Genomic DNA, 13,265 nt, shown 5'->3' on the forward strand with positions numbered 1-13,265 from the left:
ATATTAAAACCACTTCAATGGTCATAGGGGCGCTGAAGTCACTTTTTAATTACTCTGGTGGTTTTAAGGCCACCAAATCATGGTCATAGAGACAATAAAGTCACGTTAAATTATCATGTGGACAAAATAACTCCCACTTGGACCACTGACACAGTAAAATAACTCCACTTGCTGTACTCTGAAGCTTTGTTGTTTCAATTTAAATGGAGCCACATGGAGCAGCAATAACAGCAACACACATATGTACCATGTGTTGAGATGTGTAATTTGTGCGGATTGTCTTATTTTCGGTTTAAATGACATGGCGTTAGCGAATTCTTTGTAATGATGTGTGGATTCAGACTACGCATATTTTTTCGAGCAAAGAAAATCTGTACTACATTGGCGATAATACTTCACTACACTTATTTATCTTTCTATCGTATGCAAATTATGAGGCCACGAATGGGAATTTAATTACATTTCGTATATTTTATTAAGGTGTGAGTAACAGATCAAGTATTGACAAATATAATGTTAAAGCAATGAGAATACGAATGGAGTTTTGTAGTTTTCCTTTGTGTAGTGTTTTGGAAAATCAATGTTGTGTTGCTCATATTTCAGATGAGCGTAGTCAAATCTACAATCCCATCAAGTACGCTAGCTAGTGTTTCTTAACTGCTAGGTGTTCCATGGTCACTAATGCAACATCAGCCTTTAGTATCAGTCAGAAACGGTAAATACCAGTGCAGAATACCTCATACTCGAAGAATTTGAAGACGCTGTTGCTGACGGTGCTGCTCCTGTTGCTGCTCCTGTTGCTGACGTCACTGCTCTCATAAAACCCACTGCTGAAACTGCTACATAAACTCTTGGTATCATCAACTTCGTCATCGTCAAATTTGTTGAGTTCGTCTACGTCGAGATAGAACGACTCGGCTCGTGTCACCACTACAAAGCCTTCCTCGTTCGTCACCACCGCGTCGAATCTCCTCTGAAGCGTCTTCTTGGTGCGTCTCCTCGTGTTCCTCCTGCTGGGGGTCCGGTAGAAGGTGCTCCTAAGAACACTAATGTCTATTTTGACATTTTTGTGGCGTCTTGGTTGATAGCTACCGAAGACCGCCATCATCCCCTCCTGCATCTCTCTCGCGATGAGAACTTGCTCCATTGTAGAGGCCAAAAATGTCAACTGAACTGTTATATAATTGTCCACAAAAAAGTCCTGTAGTATTTACTTGGTTACCGGATGTTGCTGGCCTTTTACACTCAAAGATTCATTGTTGCTGATCTCCTGTTTGTACAACGAATCTATCAATTGTTTTCAAGGCAATGTGTCACACTAATGTCGCCGCTAACGTCACTACAGATGTCGCCACAACGTAGGGCGAGTCGTCGAAAGAGAAGCTGACCTGCGTGTTGTCTGCTTCACCTTGAGACGCTTAGTAAGGAGTATATACGTGCTTATATACGGACACATTAAGTGGTGGTGGACACACCAGCTATAGACGACTGCAGCCTGAGGCGTCCACTGCATCACTGCTCGGGGGAGCCTCTCATTTCCTGCACTGGTTGGAACATCAACATTTCCTGCGCGCGATTTGGCCCGCTTTGGATTCAATTTCTTTCTTTATTATGCACCCCATACCCATCCCCTGGGCGATGGTGGAGAGGGTTGCAGAGGCACATAATCGGATTCATAATTAATTCAGAAACCCCATAATTCGTTTAGCTAAGTGACAATCTTTTGAAGCTAGTTACACAATTGTTAATGTTACATACACATGTACATATATATACATCCATGTACACACACACTTATACATATTAATAATCTTTTTTATATCACAAGTGATTCAACAAGAGGCTCGCAACAGTCTCTATACAAGGCACTTTACATCTATTGGCACTTTACTGCATGCAGCTATATAAATGGGTTTGGTTGTGCTCATTCCCTCAAAATGTGCATGACTGACTTCATGCTATAAAATATGCATGGCTGCTTTCACTGCTTGAAATGAGCACGGTTGATTTCATATCGAAAGAGGAATTTTTGCTTCACCTCTTTTTTTTCCATGGAAATTTTATTGTCATTACCGGTTTCAACGGATAATTTTAATTTGTAAGTGAAAAGACGTGTATATACATGTCACTATTTTCAGAGTATGTTCTTAACAGCTCTCCAAGGCAACAGGTATCGTTGACGCCTTGGCTTATAATTGTACACTGATAATCAAGAATATTCAGAGCCCGAGGGCTTTTGGTGTATGTGTTCCTGTGACTGTTGGTGCTGCTGCTGCTGCTTCCGTTGCTCCAGCTGCTGCTGTTGTTGCTGCTTCCGTTGCTCCAGCTGCTGTTGTTGTTGCTGCTTCTGTTGCTCTAGCTGCTGCTGCTGCTTCTGTTGTTGCTACTTCCTGTTGTTTTTACTGCTTCTGTTGCTCCAGCTGCTGTTGCTGCTGCTTCCTGTTGTTGCTACTTCTTTCTGGTGCTGCTTCCTGTTATCGCTGCGTCCTGTTGTTGCTACTGCTTCTTCTGTTGCTACTGTTTCTTCTATTGTTTGTGCTACTTGCTCTGCGCTGCTGTTGTTCCTGTTGCTACTTCTACATCCCTGCCGATGTCTTTGCTCCTGTTGCTAACGTCACTGACCTCATTAGCGACTTACAAACAAGAACTCTTGTATGTAAGAACTCGTATAACACCGTCTAACATCTAACCCAAGCTGTGCGGATGCCGTTGCCGCCACCCGGAGATAAGACCCGCCCCGGTGACACCACAAGGCATCACATATTGCTGAACAAACGCGCGGTCAGTGAGTGCGGAGTTCCCGGAAAGAACGTCTTCACCCCGGGATGCTAAATACCTGTTCTTTGGCATTTCCGAGGTGTCTGGGGTGGTCGGCTCGAGTATAACGCCTTCCCTTATGGCCTTATGGGAGAGCCAACACTGAACGTTTTATTAAGAGTCTGTCTTAATGTTTACAATACACACACACACGTGCAAGGATGTTCATTTGTTTTCCTGTTGGCCGTTTTGGATGTGACGGGGAAGTCACGTTTGTGAAGTCACGGCTGGTGTTCTCATTTGTGAGAAACGTACACAGGAGTTTCGGTATTTCTTAAAGCTTCTACGTTAATCGTCATGTGTTAAAGCTTTAATAGTAAGCTTTTGCGTTACTGATGTTGTTCCCTACAACTTACTATTTCCACCTATCATTCGTTACAAATTATTTATTATCACTCTGACTTACCAGGATATAGCAAATGCAAAACGCACACGCAAACAAGTCACAGAAACATGCGTAAAATATAGTTTATCATAAAAATTGATATTCAGTGGGATGACACAGGTATGATGTGTGGCCAGGAATCTTACATTTCATCAATTATGTGTAAAAATATATATACGAAGGCAAATTGGTTTATTGGTGTTTTTCAACACAAACATTAAAACACCTGAACAAAATACCTGATATTCGAAGCACTTCAAGACGCTGTTCCTGGTGCTGCTGCTGCTCCTGTTACCGACGTCACTGCCCTCATAAAACCCACTGCTGAAACTACTGCGTAAACTCTTAGCGTCCTCAATATCATCGTCGCCGAATTTGATGAGTTCGTCTACGTCAAGATAGAACGACCCCACACGTGACACAACCGAAAAGTTTGCTTCATCCGTCACCGCGAAATCCGTCACCACCGCGAAGTCAGTTTCATCCGCCACAACCACGAAGTCCGTTGCATCCGTCACCAGTCCTCTAAAACTCCAATGTTTGGTCCTCGTGGAGCGCCTTCCCGCGCTCCTCCTGCTGGGGGTCCTATAGAACGTGCCCCTCAGAACACTAAGGTCCGTCTTAACATTATCGTCACTCCTTGCTTGGTAGCCACCAACGACCACCATCCTCGCCTCTTGCAGCTCCTTCCTGATGATAATTTTCTCCATTCACAAAGACCAAATTTAGCCAGCCTACAAAATGTGGCTTAGCAACAGAAAGGCCTTATAATGCTTTGCTCGAATTAAAAAATCCGCAGATGTCCTGTGCTCGGACCTCAAGAGACACTGGCTGGCTACCTTTACACTCAGGTTACACTTGGTACTGGTTTTCCCGTTGCTCAGCGCTTCTCTTATATTCTCCTGGGCCGAAACGTTCCCGCGGTGTGTGGAGTCAACACAAAACCCGTTGCGAGCGTCCAGAGGCGTTCGCTCGCTCTCTCCCGCATTCGCATACGGACACATTGAGGGTTTTCCCATTTAAAAATTCCGTGTATGTATAAATGGAAATATCTATATTATACGATATAGATATATATTATATGAGATATGGTTACTTTATGGATCTGAGGCAGGGTTCTACCAGACGTAGGCTTGAGCTGTTCTAAGAGGTTATGTGACGAAACAAATCTGGAGGTGGTGAGAGCAAGTGGTAGAGTTGGTGCTTTCACCGCTCACCACTTGCATACCAACACTCAACCACTTTTTTCAGAGTTATAGGAACAACTGAAGCGCTTGTTCTTCTTAGTTCCTAAAAGAAACAGTTATCATTCATACCTGAAGGAAGGGAACTACCAGGAGAAAGCGCAACGCCATTACGACTATATAGCACTTATAAGGGATCAGGATAAGGATTTGGGATGGGACGGGGTGAAGGAATGGTGCCCAACCGCTTGAACGGTCGGGGATTGAATTCCGACCTGCATGAAGCGAGACCGTCGCTTTACCACCCAGCCCATGTGGTTGGTGAAAATAATAATAAAAAAAATTGCTTCTGATGCTGCAATTGCTATTATGGTTCATGAGTCACTGAACTCATAACAAAAATTGCTGAAAGCTCTGTGGAACCTCTCGGCATCACCCTGAGGGGCGCTGAGGAATAATGACCTCACTGTGGTATCGTAAATCAAACAAGTTTTTATGATCTGAAACGTTGAGTGTTCCTCTGAACACTATTGTCATCGACCTGTCCGCGGCGTCTCTTTTGGCAGCCTCGGACGCCAGACGTTCTCTCCTCTCGGTGGTGATCTTTCTCGATGATGGCTTCAACGTGAAGCGTTTTAGGTTCTGTGTTAATATTTTTCGTCCAGGCACACTGAATGTAGACCATCTCGACGATCGTCAGAACTTACGTTCTGACGTTCTTACGAGTAGTACGCGACGTCATCTTGGCAAGAGTCCAAACTTGATCTATTCTGTTTTAACCAAATTTAACTTAACCTTTTCTGTCCTAAACTATCCGTAACTAACGTTATAAACCTGGACAAAATACCTGATATTCGAAGCGTTTGAAGACGCCGTTACTGAAGGTGCTGCTGCTGCTGCTGCTAGTGCTGCTGCTGCTGGTGCTGCTGTTGCTCCTGCTCCTGATGCTGACGTCACTGCCCTCATAAAAGCCACTGCTGAAACTACTGCGTAAACTCTTGGCATCTTCAAAATCGTCTCCGAATTTGATGAGTTCGTCTATATCAAGAGAGAACGGCCCCACGTGTGTCACCACCGCGAAGTCAGAGTCATCCGCCACAACCACGAAGTCCATTGCATCCGTCACCAGTCCTCTAAAGCTCCAATGTTTGGTCCTCGTGGAGCCCCTTCCTACCTTCCTGCTGGGGGTCCTGTAGAACGTGCCCCTCAGATCACTAAGGTCCGTCTTAACATTATCGTCACTCCTTGCTTGGTAGCCACTAGTGACCACCATCCTCGCCTCCTGCAGCTTCTTCATGACGATAATTTTCTCCATTCACAAAGGCCTTATAATGCTTTGCTCGAGTTCAGAAATCCGTAGATGTCTTGTGCTCGGTCCTCAAGGAGAGACCGCCTACCTTGACACTCAGGTTGCACGTAGTTCTGACTGTCCTGCTGCTCAGCGCTTCTCTTATATCCTCCGGGGCCGAAACGTTCCCGCGATGTTTGGAGTCAACACTGTACGTTCAAGTCCAGCGTGTGTGTGTGTTTTTTTTACGCGATACAAGAATAGTTGGCTTTCTGATTCGTATTAACAGGCAAAGTTTTCACTCCCCCGTAGCGTATAGTTACCTTGACACATTAGCTTTTTTTGGAACACGACTCGTCAATCAGGTAACAACCAGACAGCCAATTATAGCTGGGGGAACAGTGTCGAACAGTTAAAGATTGGCGCCCAGACAATCCTCCTTGGCCTGTACTCTCACTCTCATTCTCTCTCTCTCTCTCTCTCTCTCTCTCTCTCTCTCTCTCTCTCTCTCTCTCTCTCTCTCTCTCTCTCTCTCTCTCTCTCTCTCACTCTCATTCTCTCTCTCTCTCTCTCTCTCTCTCTCTCTCTCTCTCTCTCTCTCTCTCTCTCTCTCTCTCTCTCTCTCTCTCTCTCTCTCTCTCTCTCTCTCTCTCACTCTCATTCTCTCTCTCTCTCTCTCTCTCTCTCTCTCTCTCTCTCTCTCTCTCTCTCTCTCTCTCTCTCTCTCTCTCTCTCTCTCACTCTCATTCTCTCTCTCTCTCTCTCTCTCTCTCTCTCTCTCTCTCTCTCTCTCTCTCTCTCTCTCTCTCTCTCTCTCTCTCTCTCTCTCTCTCTCTCTCTCTCCTTCCCTCCCTCCCTCCCTCCCTCCCTCTCGTCCTTTTACACATGTGGGCAAAGAGGCAGACGACTTCTGACTCCAATTAGTAGAATGAGAGTTTTCCGTTCCCATAGCTCATGGTAAGCCTTACCCACGAATTTTCCCTGGAACACAATCCGCCAGTCGGTTTATAACCAGTACCCAATCACAGCTGGGTTAACAGAAACGAACTGTATAGAATTGTCGCCTTTACTCCATCCTCCTTGGCCAGGATTTAAACCCAGATCAAATCCCAGACACTAGGAACGAATTATCTAGCATTAACTGCCAGAGACTCGGCATCTCTTCTCACAGGGTTCGCCCATTTAAGGGTTCATTTTTTGTGGTATTTTGCTCTGTCGAATATTCGTCTGAAAGCAGACACTCCGTAATGTATGTATGTATGTATGTATGTATGTATGTATGTATGTATGTATGTATGTATGTATGTATGTATGTACGTATGTATGTACTCATCTATTTGTGCTTGCGGGGGTTGAGCTCTGGCTCTTTGGTCACGCCTCTCAACCGTCAATCAACTGTTGTACAGATTCCTGAGCCTACTGGGCTCTATCATATCTATATTTCAAACTGTGTTTGGAGTCAGCCTCCACCACATCAATGCCTAATGCATTCCATTTGTTAACTACTCTGACACTGCAAAAGTTCTTTCTAACGTCCTTGTGGCTCATTTGGGTACTCAGTTTCCACCTGTATCTCCTTGTTCGCGTACCACCCGTGTTAAACAGTTTATCCTTATCTACCCTGTCAGTTCCCTGGGAATTTTGTGGGTAGTGATCATGTCTCCCCTTACTCTTCTATCTTCCAGTGTCGTAAGGTGCATTTCCCGCAGCGTTCCCTCGTAACTCATGCCTCTTAGTTCTGAAACTAGTTTAGAGGCATACCTCTGAACTTTTTCCAGCTTCGTCTTGTGCTTGACAAGATACGGGCTCTATGCTGGAGCCGCATACTCCAGGATTGGTCTTACATATGTGGTATACACGGTTCTGAATGATTCCTTACACAGGTTCCTGAAGGCTGTTCTGATGTTAGCCAGCCTCGCATATGCTGCAGATGTAATTCTTTTTATGTGGGCTTCAGGAGACAGGTTTGGTGTGATATCAACTCCTAGATCTTTCTCTCTGTTCGTTTCATGAAGTACTTCATCTCCCATTCTGTATCCTGTGTCTGGCCTCCTGTTTCCACCGCCTATGTATGTATGTATGTATGTATGTATGTATGTATGTATGTATGTATGTATGTATGTATGTATGTATGTATGTTTATTAATATAGAGTTGATTTGCGGATATGAGGCAAGATTCTACTAGACGTAGGTTTGATCTCTTCTAAGTGGTTCTCAGATGAAACAAATCTGGAAGTGGTGCGAGTAACTGGTAGAATTCAACTGGTAGAAGTCAACTGGTAGAAGTCAACTGGTAGAGGTTGTTCAGATGACGTGCTCGCGGTTCAACACCTCGGGTAACAGCAGTTAACCAACAATCAACCAATTCGTACTCAAATGTACTCAGGTACACGCCATCTGAGGCCAAATATAGCACACATATGTACCATACTAGAGCCAAGGAATATTTAATTTTGGTGTTTAGCTTTGTTCAGACTCTACAAAGTAAAAATTGTATTAAAAAGTACCAAATTGTATTATTTAATTGTCCATTACGTCAATATATGTACCATATATAGTCCAAATAGTTATCCTCTTATTTAAATAGTAATTTTATGAGTTGAAATAATCACAGTCAAAATACAAAAATTATGACAAAGAGAAAATCTAGAGTAAACAATCTAATTTAAGCTCATCATATGCAACGCGAGTGACCTTTCATCGTGGTAGTTATCAGGTTCGGGCATCTCTGAACACGTGGGCCTGAATTCGAACGTTTGAAAAAGTGTGACACAAGTAGATTTCTTCATTTCCTCTCGCTTGCCAGATAAGTGTGCTCTGTTTTTCAGGTGAAAGAGAGTTTGTTTTTCATGAGAATGAGAGTTTGTATTTCATGAGAATGAGAGTTTGTATTTCATGAGAATGAGAGTTTGTATTTCATGAGAATGAGAGATTGTATTTCATGAGAAGGAGAGTTTGTTTTCCAAATGAGAGTTTGTGTTTCAAATGTGAGAGAGTTTGTTTTTCATGTGCGAGAAACACAAATTTCAAATTGATTGAGAGTTTGCTTTTCAAATGACAGTTAACTCTTCAATGAAAGAGAGTTTGTTTTTCAAGTGAGAGTTTTTCCCTCATATTAGCTGGGCAGTGTTAAAATTGCCACACCTGAATAAAAAAAACCTGTGAGTTATAAATATGCGAATTATATATATATATATATATATATATATATATATATATATATATATATATATATATATATATATATATATATATATATATATATATATATATATATAATGTATATATATATGTATATATATGTATATATATATATATATATGTATGTATATATGTATGTATATATATATATATATATATATATATATATATATATATATATATATATATATATAATTGAAAACTCACACCCCAGAAAAGTCATTTGAAAAGCAAACTCTCAATCAATTTGAAATTTGTGTTTCTCTCACATGAAAAACAAACTCTCTCACATTTGAGTTTTCAGTTGCATATTGTCCTGGGGTCCATTCAGGCTTGTTCGCATATATATATAATGTATATATATATATATATATATATATATATATATATATATATATATATATATATATATATATATATATATATATATATGCAAACAAGCCTGAATGGTCCCCAGGACTATATACAACTGAAAACTCACACCCCAGAAGTGACTCGAACCCATACTGCCAGGAGCAACGCAACTGGTATGTACAGGGACGCCTTAATCCGCTTGACCATCACGACCTGACAAAAGGAAGTGATAGCCGAAGCTATTTGAACCACTTCCTTTTGTCCGGTCGTGATGGTCAAGCGGATTAAGGCGTCCCTGTACATACCAGTTGCGTTGCTCCTGGCAGTATGGGTTCGAGTCACTTCTGGGGTGTGAGTTTTCAGTTGTATATAGTCCTGGGGACCATTCAGGCTTGTTTGCATTTGTGTTCCTCACGTGTGCCCCAAAGAATGAGGTGATTTGATCCACACACACACACACACACACACACACACACACACACACACACACACACACACACACACACTAAAATCGATTTTGCCAGAGATATGCTCTTCATAGCTGACTTCCCAGGCAGCTGTATGAAGAGTCACTTTTATATTTACTTCAGCGAATTGTGATCCTTTACCTAGAAGATGATGACTGGCGCCGTCTACCTGCCAGAGGTGACCCCGTGTTCCCGCACTCGTGTAATTTACTGCTGAGTCCCGGAAATTCACCACAGTATACCTGGTCTTTCCCACTCCCCCCCTCACTGTGAGAGTCTCTGTCTCTGTTTCTGTCTCTCTCTCTGTCTCTGTCTCTGTCTCTGTCTCTGTTTCTCTATCTCTCTGTCTCTGTCTCTGTCTCTGTCTCTCTATCTCTCTGTCTCTGTCTGTCTGTCTCTCTCTCTCTCTCTCTCTCTCTCTCTCTCTCTCTCTCTCTCTCTCTCTCTCTCTCTCTCTCTCTCTCTCTCTCTCTCTCTCTCTCTCTCTCACTAAATCAGCTTCAGTCGAGAGCCTTAAGGGTTTCGTCAGTCTGTTAATCCTTGAAGTGCCGCCGTGACGACCGAGCAGGTATTCAGCAGGTGAGGGAAGTCGTCACGCCAAGCACACACGTGTAGAGAGGCTGTACTTAGAACATTTTCGCTTACCAAAAATACCGAGAAAAATTATCATAAGTGAAGGTGATTGAAGAAATAATATAGACTGAGTGAAGATGAGAGACGGATAAACAAAACATAACTGGTAAATGTAAAAGCCAGCCTTGCAGGTAGCTGCTTCCTCTCCCCTCGTGGTTTACCTGTTGAGACAATCAATACTGTAAACACGGAATCGAAACTCACCGACGTGCACCAAACACTACAGCGACAGTGTGTTAGAGAACCCAGAACAGGAGAGAGAGAGAGAGAGAGAGAGAGAGAGAGAGAGAGAGAGAGAGAGAGAGGTGGCGTCCAGTGTGAGAAGGGAACAAAAGAGGAAAAGGAGGGGAGGAAATATGAGGGGAGAAGAGGACGAGTGAAAAGGGAATTACGTAATGAAAAGGGGAGAGGGGGGGGGGGGGGAATTGTATCAGGATGATAACTGCTAAAGGACTGGTGTAGAGGGTGAGAGGGAGAGAAGGAAGAGCGAGGAGGTAGCAGTAGTGGTGACTCAACAGGACGTAACGCTGTCTGGGAGCTGCGGTTATCACTATCATTCTAAAAGGGGGGGGACTAAAAATAGGGGCACCTTCCCTTCTCGCCTTACGCCGGACCAGTTCCCCCTTCAATGTTTTCATTAAACTTCCCACTCCCCTTCACACTTCTCATTCTCCTGGAACCTTTTCTATAAATTTTCTCCTACTCTTTGAGTTTGATCCTTCTGTTTCCCTATTCTTAACTCAAGGTTCTCGTGAGTGGAAAGCGAAATGAGTGCAGGTTAGTATACCACAAGTTGCTTACGTGAAAGGGGTTGGAACTAGATGATTGGAAAAGAGCTGTGATTACACACAGAAATCGCAATAGCGTGATGCATCAAATGAACAAATCCACAAGGGCCGTGATGAGGGTTCGCACCTACGTCCGAGAGGATCCCAGACGCTGCCTTAATCGACTGTGCCACGACGCAGAAAAGAATTACATCCGGAAGTTCATCTTCCCTCACAAGGATCCTGCAGTCTCTCCGAGACAAAAATCAGGGTTTTGCACAATTGCCCCGTGCACCCGGACTCTGCACGGGTGCAGAGTCCGGGTGAAGTGAATGAAGTAAGGGTGAAGAGGAAGAACAGCTTATCAATAAGCTGTTCTTCCTCTTCACCCTTACTTCATTGTGTATAACCTGGTTTGTGTCTCGGAGAGACTGCAGGATCCGTGTGAGGGCAGGTGAACTCCCGGTTGCAATTGTTTCTGTGTCGTGGCACAGTCGATTAAGGCTCGTCTGGGATCCTCTCGGACGTAGGTTCGAACCCTCATCACGGCCCTTGTGGTTTTGTTCACGAGCTGTGATTGTTTCTGCTGGAATGGTAAATGTCTTTGCAAGATTGGAAAGCAAAAACTGTGATTCTTTTTGTTATAGAACTAGAAAAGAGCTATGATTGTACCTCCTTGTTGACTGTAAATGTCCTGTGATTATCTTTTAAATAAAAATTAAAAATGAACGTAATGAGTGTATGTACAATAGATGCATTAATCTGCCAAGAACAGTGGGCACAGTATATGATATAGCAGAAAATGTAAATGAAAAACAGATGAAAATGAAATGAACAGATGAAAAACTTATTTCAAATCTTGCCGTCCAGGCTTCCATCATAAACAAAATTAATCCCCATTTTTGGCTTCTACAAGACCAGGAGTCTGAGTGAGGACTCTTGTTTCTAGCATTTCTTATGAGACCTTGAAATACATTCCTCTGTAATCGCCATGGAATTTACGGATTCGTATGACTCATTAGTTTATAAAGACTAAATTTCTTGGTTATTCCTTGTACCATATTCAACTTAAATTGTTGATTATTATCGTTTGAGTGATTATATATGGAGTGATGGATTGGAAGTATTGGTGGTGATGCGGTGGAAGTATGGATAGGGATGGGACGGAGAGGTGATTGTAAACGTGATGGGTGATGAGTGAGAGTATTGGAGTGAACGATGGGGTGAGAGTATTAGTGGGGATGGCATGACATCATGGGTGGTAATAGGGGAGACAGTATACGCAGTTATGGGATTATTATGGGGGTGCGTCACTAAATAGCGACAAAAAAATCATGCAAGTGGTCCTTCAAGGCCACACACACACACACACACACACACACACACACACACACACACACACACACACACACATGTAGGTATGATAGAGCCCAGTAGGCTCAGGAATCTGTACACCAGTTGATTGACAGTTGAGAGGCGGGACCAAAGAGCCAAAGCTCAACCCCCGCAAGCACAATTAGGTGAGTACACACACACACACACACACACACACACACACACACACACACACACACACACACACACACACACACACACACACACACACACACACACACACACATTCGTCTTACATAAGCAAATTAAAATTCCTTTACGAGCGAGAGATACTCAAAGCGACCCCTGATGCCTCAAGAATGCGGTTATAAATCCTTGAGAAATCAGTTACTATTGCGGTGTGTGCGTTTATAATGAAGGCGTGTGAAGAGGGAAGGAAAATGGCGCACGAAGTGTTTAAAGAGAGAGATAGAGACAGACAGACAGACAATGAATGCAATCATAATACATCTTCCTCACACCCTTGACCTGCGTGACTCCGACAACATGTAAGCTAATTTCTGTAAAGTGCCGCCTCGGGTCGTTCGCATCTGTGTGAGATCCTGGCGCCTTTGGTAGATTGATTGATTGATGAAGATTAAGCCACCCAAAAGGTGGAACGGGCATGAATAGCCTGTAAGTGGTGGCCCTTTAGAGCCATTACCAGTATCAATAGATGATACTGGAGATCTGTGGAGGTGCGACTGCACCCTACGTGACGGGAGATGTCTCCCGTGAATGTGTCTTTGGTAGAATAGAGTAACCCTTGATAGTTCATATACAATCTGCAATTT

The 13,265-nt window shown here is 43.2% G+C and overlaps 1 protein-coding gene across 1 annotated transcript in view; it reads right to left on the minus strand.

Annotated features, from left to right (window-relative positions):
* LOC123764950 (uncharacterized) overlaps positions 1–13,265 on the minus strand; it is a 142,682-nt gene that overhangs the window by 24,148 nt on the left and 105,269 nt on the right.

The sequence above is a fragment of the Procambarus clarkii genome, chromosome 29, assembly GCF_040958095.1.
Source record: "Procambarus clarkii isolate CNS0578487 chromosome 29, FALCON_Pclarkii_2.0, whole genome shotgun sequence".
Lineage (NCBI taxonomy): Eukaryota > Metazoa > Arthropoda > Malacostraca > Decapoda > Cambaridae > Procambarus > Procambarus clarkii.